The 14,878-nt window shown below is 53.8% G+C and overlaps 1 long non-coding RNA gene across 1 annotated transcript in view; it reads right to left on the reverse strand.

Moving 5' to 3' along the window:
* LOC115939957 (uncharacterized) overlaps window positions 1–11,804 on the reverse strand; it is a 22,629-nt gene extending 10,825 nt beyond the window's left edge. Inside the window, exons 1-2 of the long non-coding RNA XR_014146087.1 lie at window positions 11,505–11,804; window positions 10,776–10,915 (exon numbers count right to left, since the gene is read on the reverse strand). This is a non-coding gene — a long non-coding RNA (uncharacterized LOC115939957). The remainder of the gene's footprint in view (window positions 1–10,775; window positions 10,916–11,504) is intronic.
* Window positions 11,805–14,878: the final 3,074 nt, after the last annotated feature.

A 14,878-nucleotide genomic window follows, 5' to 3' on the forward strand; every position in this document is an offset into this window, starting at 1 on the left:
CCCCCCCCCCCCCCCCCCCCCCCCCCCCGCTGAGGCCAGCTCTTCGTTGGGCAGCATCACAGAGATATCACGTTATCTTAAGCAGTTTGCTTTTTTACTGCTTGCTCTCTCAGTTTCCCCAGCAGTGGACGGTTATCCACCTGGGACAGCCAAGAAGCAGGATGGAGGAGGGTGCTGAGGGAGAGGAAGAAGTCAGCACCGAGAAAACTGGTCAGCATTTATTAGGAGAATGTTCTTGGTGAATTTCAAAGGAATTAGTGGACCTTGTCTCATACCAGATGCCACACAGCTCTATCTTTAGAAACTTCTAAACGAGGGAAGGTTCCAGGGATATGAGCATCCCTGTTCTCCAAGGTTGGCTCTATAAATACCCTCCCAGTCAGCCTCGGTAGCTCTCCTCCAACCCAGAAATAGCCCCTCCTGTCAGCAGCCCTGGGAGCACGCAGCTGGGGCCTTAAAATGTGCTGGACCCCGAGCAGGGCCAAAGGGTCCGCTGCCCACCGCATCCCCCACACACTCACTGTGCTTCCTGTCTCTGTCAAGGAGGAGCTGGGAGTGGGGAGGAAGGAAGCAAAGCAGAAAATATAGTCACTGTCCCAGAGCTGGGGGGACAGAAGGGGGTGGGCGGAGAGGGCAGAGGGCAAGGCCAGAGCAGGAGGGGTGAATGCTCGCTGTTCCCCTGACTGTGTTCTGAGCTTCTGCTCTGCACCCGGCAGTGCGCCAGGCCAGGAGGCTCAATGGGAGGCCCACAGGGGCCAGGCAGGGAGGTAGGAGGCGATCCCAGCAGTGTTGTCTCCTTCCGGGAGAAATAGAAACCTGAATACCGCAATGCTTCCAGGAAGTGGAGCCTGAATAGGAAAGGGGAAAGTCCTCAGGAAAGCAAAGAAACCAACATATTTCCTCACTTCTCCTGCCTGTAGGTGCCTTTCCCTTTGTACATCTCTGCAAACGGGTGTGTAAATGGAATGTCTGCCATATGAATGATGCTCTAAATCCAGGCCAACTCCATGTTTGAGGTAACGTAGGTGAGCTCGTCTGTTAGGAAGCCGATTGTGCCCACTGCACACACACACACATGCACACACGCGTGCACATACATGCTTACACACACAGGCACATAAACACCAACACACACAGGCACACACACGTGTATACACACATGTGCACATACATGCTTACACACGTGCGCACACACCACAGTTTACCTGCTTCATCTGTGAGTTTCTAGAAGCCAGGCACGCCAGGCTTGGGCCTCAGTGAAGAAGGGAGCCCCTACCCTGAGCACATTCTGGTGGTCTCCACCGCCTGGGAGCTGGAAAGGATGATGAGTCTCGGGGCTGGTCCAGCAGCTGACAGACAGTGCCAGGGAGGCCCTCCCCACCCCCTTCACAGCCCCCGGGGGTTGGCCCAGAACAGAGGTGGCAGCTGAGGGACGGAGAAGCAGTGAGGGGAGGGGAAGGAGGAGACCAGGGGGCATGGAGACAAGGAGAGGCAGGAGAAGGGGCAGGGGAGCGGCCCTCACGTCTCCCCCATCACACCCTACAGTCCCCTCTCCTCTCAGCTTGCTCCTCACCAGAGCCCGCATGCTTGTGCGTGCGCACACATGGGTGCATGCATACACACACACACACACACACACGCATACACTCTACCCTCAATCCCTGCCTCCCGTGGCCAGGCTCTCGGTGGGCACAGGTGGGCCTTTGTTCCCCAGGACTGACTCCTAGGACCACAGTCAAGGTGACTGTGGGGCTGTGTGGCTTCAGGATTACCCTTGGCCTCCAGATGTTTTGCGTTTGCCTCGCGACGGGGGACTCCTCGGACCAGCCCCACGCAGCTGTGAGCACCAGAAGAGACGATGTTTATAAAAGGCACAGAGCAGCTGTTCGATAAAAGGTGAAAAGCAGTTGCACAGCACTGTCTTGAAGACATCATGGGTTTGATATGCGCCTGGGAACCCGCCCACAGACAAACTCCTGTCACTAACCTGGTTTCCCTGGGGAAGGCCTTCCAAGTGCCCGGCTCGATTCTTCAATTCATGAATGAGACTCATTCCCAGGCTGGGCCACGCACATGCCCATGGCCACGTGCCTCCCTCCAGGCCCAACCTCCCGCCCTCTTGGAACATTGGGGTTCATGTCGTGACTTGGACCAGCAGACCTGAGCTACTCTTTGGAGAGGTGGATGGTCTGCCTTGAAACCCCGGTGTCACATGACAGAAACCTCAGGCTTGTTCCTGAGCCACTGCAAGTAGAATTAAACAGTCGGCAAGACTGCAGGGTTAAAAGTCAAGAAAGCAATTTAAAAAAAAAAAAAAAAAAAAAAAACTGTTCTCAATTCATTCTGTAATATTTCCTATTTACATTGAAGAAATGTCAATTCTTGGCTTTAGACCTCACGAGAGACCAAGGATTGAACGATGCTTATGAGACAGATATAAATCTTTGATAAGACAATAACCGCAGAGAGAGACATGCCTGGAAATGTTAAGCAGGTGAGATTTGGTCCCAGCTCTCTCTGGCTGCTCTGACTTGACTTACAAACATCCGGGTGCTCTGCTCACTCGTGGTTCCTGCATCTAGTGCGGAGTGTGGCCTGTGCATGATGCAGGCGCTTCGTGTCTGTGCCTCTTGATCCCAGCAGGAAAGAGCAATCGGAAGTGTGCTAATTATTCTTTTATTTGTACCTTGGTCCCCAAAGCCTCAGTGTTCAGTTTGCATTTGTCTTGGTGCCTGAGGCAGCTGTGGCTAAACCCCAAGGCACTGACGCTGGACACAGCTTCCCTGCCAGGACAGCAGGTGCATCACAGACCGGGTCACCTGCTGAGCATCCAGTGGTATCTAGGAATCAGGGCAAGAGCCCAAGGCAAGAACTGGACATAAGGAAGGACTGTAAAGCCTTGACCAGACTCTGGACCTCTTGGTGAGTTTTTCAAACTGTACACCCGACCTCGGGTTTGGGAACGAGGTAGGTAGGAAGAAGTTCTACTCTGGAGTAGAGCAAACTCTTTGTGCAATTTGGACAAGACTAGGAGATGGGGCAAGGATTCTAATGATGACAGTTTCAGGCAAAGAACCACAAGACGGGGCGCCTCGGTGGCCCAATCAGTTAAGCAACCGTAAAAAGTTAAAAAAAAAAAAAAAGCAACCGACTCTAGATTTCAGCTTAGGTCATGATCTCAGGGTCATGATCTCAGGGTTGTGAGATCAAGCCCTGCATCCTGCCTCAGGCTCTGCACTCAGCGGGGAGTCTGCTAGAGATTCTCTCTCTCTCTCTTTAAAATAAATAAATCTTTAAAACACACACACACACACACACAGCAGGACAAGGTAGAGACAGGAGGACCTGTGGGTCTAACTCACTAGAGTCTGCAAATGAAGTGTTGTCCAACTGTCCAAACTGTGAAGTTAGACCTGGTATAAACTGTCAGAATTGTGAAGTTCAACCACCCTTATCATTTATTAATGACCATTAATGGCTGGTACTGAAGCACAGACGAAAGACAACAAGTGACCAGTTAATAGACTTGTCTGGTGTGAGGCTCGAAAGCACTAGCGTGTCCTGGCAGCCAGGCCTCCCAAGCCTGCATCCCCTGCACTTGTGTGGGGTCTGCCGGCCAGGCCTCCGCCTGTGATCACAGCATCTCCAGAGCCTTCCTCTGACACAGTCGTGCCCAGGTCCATGTTGGAGGCCCCCCGAGACACCTCCTGAAACTCGCACCACCTGCTCACATTCTCCCACTCTCCCCCGGGGGGGACAAAGCCAGGCCACTGGACACTCCTGCCCCACAGGGCGCTGCCATCGGGGAGATGTCCTTTGTCTTTATGGATGCTTTTGCCCCTGCTCTCAGGGGTTCTGGGGAAAACAGCAGCTTCTGCACCAGCTGCAGACTCTCATCCACAGCCCTCAGGGAGGGCAGAGCCAGGGGAACAGGGTTTGGGAGGACACCATCTGGTCTCCTCCCTTCCCCTCGCACTGCAGAATCGTGAAAGCCCCCAGGCCTTTGCCGGCATCCCCCCTCCACTGCAGACCAGCTCCTCGTGAGGCAGCCGCGCCAGGCCATCAGCTGGGACTCTTCCTCTCAATACGGTGCTGCAAGCTCTCAGGCTAATTCTGTCTCCTCCTTCTCCCCCCAGGACCATGTGCAGGCCCTCAAAACACCCTGGTGCCTCCCTTCTGCAGATGCTGGTTATTCCTCCAAGGAGGCCTGAGCAGAGGCTAAGTCCCCCTCTGCATCCTCAGAGCCCCTGGCGTTTCCTCATCCGGAAGCACTGCCTGCAGGCCACACGGCCCACCTTGCTGAGGCCCTGCCTGTCCGCAGCATGAGGGAGGCTGGGCACTCACGGAGGGTGTGGGGCCCCTGTGGCCCTTCAACTAAAGGTCACGTGGGTACTCAGGAGCTGTCTTTTTTTTTTTTTTTAAGATTTTATTTATTTATTTGAAAGAGAGAGAGAGACTGAGAGAGAGAGAGCATGAAAGGGGGGAGGGTCGGAGGGAGAAGCAGACTCCCTGCCAAGCAGGGAGCCTGATGCGGGACTCGATCCAGGGACTCCAGGATCATGACCTGAGCCGAAGGCAGTCACTTAACCAACTGAGCCACCCAGGCGCCCCAGGAGCTGTCTTACAGGGCCCATTCTCCCTTCCTATATGTGCTGGGGCCTGGGAATGGGGGGGCAGGGCTCTTTCCCCCAGGAGGGCCAGGAGGTCATGGCCTGGCGGGCCCGTGCATGGGGGCCCTACGGGCTGCCTTGCTGAGCATGAGATGCCCCAAGTTCAGAAAACAAGGTGAGCAGCTGCTCGCTGGGCCGTGGGAGAAGAGAGAGGGAGGTGGCAGGTGAGACTCAGGGGTTCCCTCTCTTGGCTATGCAGATAAGCACCAACAGGAGTTGCCACTCACATCAGCAAAGCGGAGGGGTAGCCAGCGTCCCGGTACTTAGCTTGCATTGACCCCTTTGAAAATCTCATAAATGCTATGGACCACATGTACAACATTTTATCCACAATTGTAGGGGTTGACCGAAATTCCAGGGCACCACGGACGTAGATCCTGCTGGCTGGCCTCCCTGGTTCCCAGTCGCTTTGTCATTCCATGCTCTGTCAGGGCCAGCCTGGGGTGGGCAGCTGTCCCCTCTTTCCTTCTGCCCCACCTCCTGGTAAGAGGGTACTGCAAGGTCCCTGGGCTCCAGTTACTACAAGATAAGAATGGGTGGGGGGTGCTACATCTGGGGTCAGTGTTTCCTATCTTGATGAAATGTGCTGTCTTTACCCTGCTGTAGAAGAAAATAGAACCGTGGCTTATGTGTCCAGGATTTGTGGCTGAAGCCATGAACTTTTGAGAGTCATCACGTTCCTCGTGTTACAAATATGTTTTCTGCCCTCGGAATTAGGGCAAACGGGGCCCAGCCCTCCCCACTGCCCAGCTAATGGCTGGGGGAGGCACCAGAGCCCTGCCCGGGACAGAAAACAGAGTGGGGAGCCCCTTAGGAAGGCTGGAAGGGGTTCCAATAATCGATAGCACAGCCCTCATCAATCTCAGATCCGCATCGGTCTGTGACCTATTAAGCTGTCCCTGTCTGTCAATGACCCACTATTATTGCTCTCTTGCTGAGCGCTCTGAGACTAGCTTCCATTTGGCCAGAGAAAAATAATGATTGTTTGTTTATTAGTTGGGAGGAAATGTCCAGCCACAAACGTGCATTGGGCCACAGCCAGGCTCCGTCAAGCTCTCCCCTGGCCTGGCCCCTCCCTGCCAGAACCCTGTACTGACAGATCTGTAATCTAGGGTCTGTCCCAAGCAGGTGGCCCCTGGGGGCTCCAGGGGTCCTATGGGTCTTTCCACACAGTCAAGACCACACCGGCAACCTGGCTCATCCCTTAGCTGCTGCAAGGGAGGTGGGGCACCACCCCGCCACGCAGGCTGACATGACAAAGGGACCCCAGGCTCGTCTGGCCACAGGCTTGAGCCCTTCCAGGTGAGCTCCAGGAGGCCCCGGCTGGAAGCTGCTGGCTGAGAGTCCGACAACCGTGCGCCCCACCCCACCACCCCCATCCTCTCTCCACTGCCTCCCTCAGCAAGGTCATGCTGACGTGGTACCACGCCCAGCTCTAGCACTTACACGTGAGATCTTGCACATTGTTTCACTTCCCTAAGCCTCGAGTGACTCACATAATAAACAGGAATCCTCCATTTGTGTCACAGGATCTGCAGGAGATGAAATATGGTAAGTGGGCAATCCGAAGCCCGTGCATACTAGGCCCACCGGGTCCTGTCCTTTCTCCTCCAAGGACAAATCCTCACGCTCACCTGCTGGAGCAAGTGGTGGCCTGTCTTCCTAATCTGCCCGTGACTTTGCTTTCCCCGGGGGGCTGGAGGAACCCCGTCCCCAGCTCCCACCTTCCTTGCTAGCCTTCAAGTCAAGTGACTTGCCCTTTCCTTTGGGAGAATTGTTACTGTTAATATCTAAAAAGAAACCAGAAGGTCCAACCCAGGCTAGCACTCCTTGGGCCTGGGCGCAAGTCTCAGCTCCGACCCTCGCTGGCAGGTGAGGCGACCCCCATACAAGTCCTTGAACCCCCCAGACCCTCAAGTTCTTCACCTGTGAAGTAAGGGGGCTGCCCTAAATCAGCTGCACGAGTCTCTGCTGCCCTGAAAGCATTGTTTCCTGTTAGAAACAGAAGAACCATCTGGCAGCATCCTCTGTAGTTTGGATCTCTTGCCTACTTCTCTCCTCTTTTCTTACCGGAGGGGTGGATGTCAACACTCTCGCCAGGCAGCTCCATTGCTCCCAGGACATTAGCATCCCTCGCCAACCCCAGATTCTTTACACACCTGTTCTGGAAGATGGGTAGGAGTTCAGTTAAGTCAGTGAGCCATTTACACCTCAGGGGAACTCCCAGGCCCTTCCTGTGCCCTGGTTTTTCAGGGAGGGGCAGAATCAGTCCCCTCCCCGCCTGCACCTTTCCTCGTTGTATCTGTCAGTTCAAGCTAAGTCCATCGTCAATAACAAATGACCCAAATCTTAGTGGTTTACAACAAACAGCCAGGAGTCCTGTCTTGCTCACACTGACGTTCATGGTGGGTCTGTGGAGCTCCGTTCCACATCCGCTCCATGCCAGGACCCAGGCTGACAGAGAGCAGCCCCACCTGGCCAACGAAGGGGCAATGGTGGGAGCCTGCAGTGGCTCTTCGGGCTTCTGCTTGGACCCAGCACACATCACTTCCACTAGATTTCACTGAGAAAGCAAGTCACCAGGGCAAGCCTGCCGTGGTGGAGCAGAAGTCATAACCTGCCCTCAGGGATGGACTGGGAATATCTTGACAATACACAATCTGCCCCATAATGAAGCCTTACACTGGGGTCCTCTGGTCCACCCCTCTTGCTTTACAGGTGTGGGGGGAGAAAGCCCAGAGACATAAGGCCATAGGCCTGAGGTCACACAGCAGTCAGTGGAAGACAAGTGTGTCGATGACCTTCCAGCTCAGTGGGAGCAGGACCAAGAAGAGACAGATCTGAACTGAACCCTAGCTCTGTCATTCTGGGAAAATTATTTCCAATCGGAGCCTTGGCTTTCCTTTCTGGAGTACAGGGTAAGAGTGTCCACTTCCTGGCAGGGAGGTTCAGAGGGATGGGTAAGATTTCGTTAAATGTCACATTCAGTGTCTGACACAGAGGAACCTCTTAACACACGTTTGTTTCCATCTGTTCCGTCCCTGTCAACAGCCCCAAACTCCTTCATCTCATCCCCCTATGCTTTTTTTTTTTTTTTACCTGCCTCCAATCCCACCTTTTATTTGTCAAGAAATTGAGAGAAACAGAAATTTTAAGAAGGAGTAGCTGTGATCCCAGGCGATTGTGGCCCAGGTACAAAAGGCTGGCCGGGAAGCCTTCTGGGGTTGCTTCCAAGCTCAGGGAGGAAAGAGTCTTCAGAGTCTTCCTCAAGGACCCGAGGACCCCCTCACCCATTTACATCCATTGTCTCCTCAAATCCTCACCCTAGCTCCGTGCAGTGGGCACATCGTTCCCATTATAGGACTGAGAAGACTGAGGCCCCACAGGGCTAGAGGCCAAGCTCAGCAGCCCTGCAAGAACCAGGGCTGCCCGATTGCAGCCCCTCGGCCCCTGCTCCTGAGGTTGGGCCTGTTCCCACCGTCTCCCGCCCTCCTCATGCTCCTGACCCTGCATAATGAAAGAAAGGCCCTCGGAGCTTCCGGAAGCCATGGGGGTCTCTGCGGAATGAGGGAAATGCAACTGGCAGGGGCATGAGAGAGCGAGTGGGGATACGGAGGAAGAGAAAACAGGGAAGGGCCTCCAAGCACAATTGTCACCAGTTCTGTTTGGCTTCGTCTTATAAAAATTCTGTTTTCAACATTCATGAAATGAAGGTCCAGGAAAATCTGTTCAAGCAGAGCCATTTCCAGAGAGATCTGACAGTTAGAATTTCAGGGATCTATATCTATCTATCTATATATATATTTCAAACATCCCTCCCAAGGACAGCTCTGGAACCTGTTTGGAATATGTTTTTATGATTAGATGAGGGGCGTGTGTGTGTGAGCGGGATGCTGGCCGCTGTGTTTGTGTTTTTCTCTCTCCCTCCCTCCCTCCCTGTCTCTTTGAAGAGCTGTTTTCTTTGTTCTGGGAGTCTGGCTCTCAACTTAGAATGTCTAACAACAGCACAGATGGCCCCAATTTATCACTGCTTTACCTGTGTGGGGGAGACATCTCAGTGTCCCCCTTCTCACCTCCTCACACCTGCCCCCCCCCGCCCCGAGCCATCCCATGAGGCCCATTCTGCAGCCGGTCTCCGCTTACTCCCTGGAGCCCCCCTCTCAACACCCCTGCATTCAGTCCCAGCAGCTGAGGTCGGCGCTGCCAGAGGGGCAGACATCTCTACTCTGTGCTCCCACCGGAACAGGACAACATCCCCGTCTCCTAAACCTCCAGCCTCAACCAAGGGTGCAGACCCCTCCCACCGCAACAGACAGTCAGCCTGGCCAGCATCTGCCCAAGGAGCGAGGCTCTTACCGACAGGAAGAGAGACGCTCTATTTTACTGATTTTGAACTGATTGTGCTGGAAGGGGAGAGATGTGTCTTTTTGATAAAGAACGAGATAGAAAGACCTCAGGGTTTTAGTAGCAGCAAGCGGGACTTTTAATGTAGCCAACCTGCCCTCCAACCCCAGGACTGCAGTGTCTTCACTTCCCCCCCAGCATGGCTGGGGTTGGGGGTGGGGGAGCGCAGTCAACCACTCGTCATTCATTCATTCATTCATTCAAGCATGTCCCAAATGCCTCCTACGTTCCAGATACTGTTCTAAAAACCAGGGATAGGGGCGCCTGGGTGGCTCAGTCGTTAAGCTCTGCCTTCGGCTCAGGTCATGATCCCGGGGTCCTGGGATCGAGTCCCACATCGGGCTCCCTGCTCGGCGGAAGCCTGCTTCTCCCTCTCCCACTCCCCCTACTTGTGTTCCCTGTCTCGCTGTGTCTCTCTCTGCCAAATAAATAAATAAAATCTTTAAATAAATAAATAAATAAATAAATAAATAAATAAATAAAAAATAAAAACCAGGGATATGGCGGGGGGCGGAGGGGGGAGGGGAGAGAAGCAGACAAAATTCTTAAGCATTTATGGGATGGAGGAGGTGGAGAGGGGACAATAAATAAGTTATATAATCCATTAGAAGTGCTAAGCATTCTGAGGAAAACTAAAGCAGAGAGGGTGCAGCCTCCTGGGGTGGGGACAAATGTCATCTGGAGGTGAAAACTCTGAGCCATGCAGGTGTCTGGGGCAGAGCTTTCCAGAAAGAGTGACGGGCTCGAGCAAAGGCCCGAGGTGGCGGTGCGTGCCGGACCTGAGGCAGAGCAGGGAGACCCGCGTGCCTGCCGCTGAGGAGGAGGAGGTGAGGGACGGGGGAGACGAGGGGCCCAAGCCTGCAGGCCTGTGCTCTGCTGGAATGACTGGCTGGCACCCCGAGTGCAGCGGGGCCAGTGGACTGTTCTGCTCATGCCCTGGTGTGTGTTTGCACAGAATACATGCGAGGAGGCAAGCGGGGCTGGGGCGGGGGGCGGGGGGACAGCTAAGCCAGGGGCCTAGGGCAGAGCCAGAGGCAGCCCAGGCCACAGGGGCAGTGGCAGTTGGATTCTGGATGTATTTTGAAGGCAGGAGCCAATAGGATTTGCTGGTGGCTCAGATGCGGGGGCGGGGGATGTGCAAAAAAAAAAAAAAGAGTCAGTGACATTTCCATGGATTTGGCCTTGGCAACTAGAAGGTAGGGCAGGTTTAGAAGACGGTGTTAGGGGGTTAGTTTTGAAGTCCCTGATGATGCCTGTTGGAAGCAGAGCTAACCTATAAATATGGAGAACTAACTGGTAGTTGCCGGAAAGGTGGGTGAGGGGAGCGGAGGTACCGGCTTCCTGTTCTGGAATGAACAAGTCATGGGAAGGAGAGGCACAGCATCAGGAGTACAATGGGGTTGAGATAGCGCTGTCCGGGGACAGATGGGAGCTACACGTGTGGCGAGCCTAGAGTGATGTATACACTTGTCACATCACCAGGCTGATCGTACAGCTGAAATGAATGTAACATCGCGTGTCCACTGTACTCAAGAAAGAGAAGAAGGAAAGATGAGTGCCGCACATCCAAGTGGAGATGGCGAGTAGGTCCAGGCTAGAGATGCTCATGGGGGAGGGGGACACAGGGCAGATGCAGAACGTCTGCTAAGAGCCGCAAGTGGGGGCATCAAGGTTTCCGTTTATAAAGCATTCCCCACTTACCATCTCATGCAGTCTCCACCATAGCCTTCCAGTTAGGTGGAGACAGGCACAGGAAAGATCTGCAAGTTTCCGGGGTCATCCGCCAGTCAGGAGAAGAGCCCTGAGAACAGCTCGTCTTCAGGGAGGCAGTGACTCTTGACCTGGGGGGGGCGGTGAGCGCAGCTGCTGGTGGGGGTGCTGGTGCTCAGTGCCCCTCCCTGAGGCTGGACCATGTGGGACAGGAGCCGGCTCTCTCTTGGAAGATCACATGAGGCAAGAGGCTCTAAACACATGCAGTCCCCCTCACTTCCCTCCTGGTTCCAGCCTCGTGGCCTCTCCAGATCCTGCCTACTTGTTAAAATGCTTCTCAACCCCTGGGGGCCCCAGGTTGTGTGTTGTTTTCTTCCAGAGGCTGGCTGAAGATGCTTGAGCTTCACCCATACCCACCTGACTGTAAGCCCCCAGAAGACAAGGGGTTGTGTTCCTCCTCTCTTTAACTCCATAGCTCCCTTCCTTCTCCTCCCCACCTCCCCCAGGTCCTCTCACCACCCCCTTACCCCCCACAACCTCTCCCTACACCCTCTCCCTCCCCTTCCCCCACCTTCCCCCACCTTGCCTCCCCCCCGCCATCCTCTCCCTAACCCCTCCCCTTAGGCCCTCTTCTCTCCCCTCTTCCTCTCCCTCAGGCACTCTCCTCCTTTTAACCCCTTCTCTTCCTCCTCTGAGAGCCCATCTGCTGCTGTCTAGTACCTGGCAGGTGGTGCTTTTCTGGTTAGGTTGCTGCATCTGGGGAGGGGAAAATGCAGCACTTCCAATCTTGAGGGTAGAGCAAAGATGCGGGCACAGCTCCCAAGCTGGTCTCGGTCCTAGGAGAGCATCTAAAAGCAATGGGGTCTTTTGCAGGCAAAAGACGACCTCCTTGGGGCACTTGGGTGGCTCAGTCGGTTAAGCATCCAACTCTGGATTTTCAGCTCAGGTCATGATCTCAGGGGTGTGAGACTGAGCCCAGTGTCAGGCTCCACACTGGGTGTGAAGCCTCCTTGAGATTCTCTCTCCCTCTCTCTCTGCCCCTCCCCCTGTTCTTTCTCTCCCTCTCAAAAAAAAAAAAAAAGATGACCTTCTTCTTGCTCATGCAGCTCCCACACCCCATTACCTCAGAGTGATGGCTCCTTTCCAGGCCTGCCTTATATCACAGTGCCCCTTTCATTCCTTGGCTTTGGGAGGATGTGGGGTTCAAAAAACAATGAGCTCCAAAGAACCATCTCCAGCCACATTTCCTTTGTTTTCACTCTCCCCAGACCTTTGCTCCTCTCTTCCCTGGTCAAGTTCATCTCAGCAAATTCATGGATCTTGGAGTTCACTTAAGCTTGGAACACTACCCCTCTTCAGTGTCCGTGTCAGACCTGAAGCCTGGAAACTGCTGGGGAACATTCAGAGACCACCCACCGGTCCCTGCTCCCATCCACTGCTCTTTCCAACCACCGCGCTCCCTCATCCACCCCCAGATACCTGCAGGCATGAACTCATGCCTTCGTGGTTATTCCTGGGGGGCCTCCCCTGTGATCCCCAGAGCACCCCCTCCAGGCTTCTGCTCCTCACCCCTGCATCTCTGTGTAAAATGGAAATAATGAAAGAATCTACTTCAAAGAGTTTTTGTGAAGATAAAGGGGTTGATGTCTGTGAGGCGCCCAGAATACACCAAGAGTGTCCATGTGTTTGCTTCGTGATTCCCATGTCAAGTCTCATGAGAGAGGCATTTGAACCCCGTTTTAGCGACGAGGGGTCGGAGGCCAAGAAGTGACATGGCTTCCCCAGGCTGACAGCTAGGAGGCAGCAGAGCCAAGAGGCCAGTCTGGGACCGTTCTCTCTAATTTCAGAGTTTGTCACATCTTGTTAAGCAGTCTCGGTGAAAATAGAATGAATGGTCCCTGCCCACAGGAAATGTACTGCAGTCAAGGAGATGGTACAAATGCATGGAAAATTCCTGGGACTGGCTGTATGCGGAGCTGTTTCGTAAGCGCGGAGCCCGGAGGGAAGGAGGCTGAGGACTGTGATGGGCTGACTGTCCAAGAAGCTGTGGTCGGTAGGTCCCCTGACCCTCGGCTCCCGTTGCCCTTTCAGCGAGCCTCCCTGGCCACCCCCCAGCATGGGCCTCAAACTTCTCCTCCTGGTTTGATTGACTGCCAGGAAATAAACAACAAAAACCCCAACTATATTAGCAAGGCTGCATATGCTGCTCCTGGGAAGTTAAACAATTGCACTTCTAAATAACAGCTCAACATGGAATAGGAGAGATGTCACAAGGCAGGATATGATTAATTGCCAAATGAATTATTGAAATTATAATTGCAGAAGAGTTGGGAGGAGCACGTGATTGCCTCGGGCAGGCATGGTCAGGAGAGGTCGGGGAAGAGGGCTGCGTGAGCCGGGCCCACGGCGCAGCCTGGGCCAAAGGTATTCCTGAACAAGGCACTGAGATGGGCTGGCTCAGGGGCCAGAGGTTCACGGGAGCTGAACTGCAAATGGACCTGCCCGCTGTGGGCGTTCTCCCTCCGAGGACCTCATTCTCCGTGGCCTCCCACTTGCCCCCTGCCACCGTGAGGTGTGGGTTGTGGTCCCCCATCCCTCCCTGGCCTGTGGCCTATGTCTGTGCCTCAGTTGCTCAGGTTGCACAGTGGGTTGAAAAGGCACGTCTTTCACACATCATAGGAGAGAAAAAGCATGTCTCTGAACCTGGCATGGGGAAGGACAAATGCAGCAAGGTTTGCTGCAGCTCTATTATATTGAAGCTCATTTTCACAAGGGCTCAAATACACAGTGAGCCAGACCACGTTTCCTGAAATGGAAGACAGTGGCTTAAGCATAGGCTTAGAAGTCATACAGATCTGAGTCTCAACCCCTGCTCTATCTTGTCATGGCTGTGCAATCTCGGAGAACTTGCTGAACCTCTCTGAGCCTCATTTGCTCATCTGTAATATGGAGTTTTGTACGGCTTTCTCATGGGTTGCCTTGAGAATTGCCTGGCGTAATGTATGCCAGATGCCCAGCCCGGGGCTGGTTCATGGTAGCCCTAGCTCAATAAACAGTGGTTATTGGCAAAGGATGATCTAACAGGTAACATCTAAAATAACTGTTCTGTGGTCCCCCATGTACAGTATCATTAGGTGTGCGACAGCCTATCACTGCCCCAAGGGGCAGGGATGCAGCGTGGTTAGGAGTGCAGGGGCTGAAAGATAAAACAAGAGAACAGACAAAGGGCCCGGCACGTCGGAACGTGATCAGCAGTTGGTGAGGAGCGGTGCCTGGCAGGAGTTGGGGCTTGGAACGCAGGCCACAGGATGCCATGCTGTGTGGGCATGACAATGACAAGCAGGAAGTCTGTGCAGAGGTGTGAGAAAATGGTGCTTTCTGAACATGGCGGAGCATAAAGCAATACACATAATCTGGTTGCAACTAAATAAAAATGTTGAAGTGATTTTTTAAAAAATAAGCCAAAGCAAGGGCGCCTGGGTGGCTCAGTCAGTTAAGTGTCTGCCTTTGGCTCAGGTCATGATCCCAGGGTCCTGGGATCGAGCCTGGCATTGGGCTCCCTGCTCGGCGGGGAGCCTGCTTCTCCCTCTCCCTCTGTCCCTCCCCACTGCTCATGCTTTCTCTCGCTCCCTCTCACTCTCTAATAAATAATTTTTTTAAAATCTTTTTAAAAAATAAATAAAAATAAGCCAAAGAAACTGGGAACGAGACTGGTATGGGAGTGAGGTTGGGACTATTCTGTGTTTAACTTTTTCTTTCGTTGTATGAGCTTTTTGGCCTAAATACACCTCACTGAAAGGGCGGTGTCTGCACAGGGGGAGGGCAGGCCAGACCTTTTGGAGGTAAGGTTCAGATTTGGCTGAGTGTGTATTTTATGGGAGGTCAACAGACATGTCCAGTGAACAGGCACCTGGGGGCAGTCTGGGAGTCTTGTGCACAAGGCGGTGACCGGCCAGGATCCTGGCAGGGGGAGAGGCGCTGTGGAAATGTGGGTGCAGCTGGGCCCTGCGGGGGGGCATGTGGGTCAGAGATACAGTGGGAGGCTAGCCTCTGACTCAGCATAAGAAAGAACTTTTGAGCATTCAGAACATATG

Source organism: Leptonychotes weddellii, chromosome 6 (assembly GCF_054177405.1).
Source record: "Leptonychotes weddellii isolate Sample4059 chromosome 6, ASM5417740v2, whole genome shotgun sequence".
In the NCBI taxonomy this organism is placed as follows: domain Eukaryota; kingdom Metazoa; phylum Chordata; class Mammalia; order Carnivora; family Phocidae; genus Leptonychotes; species Leptonychotes weddellii.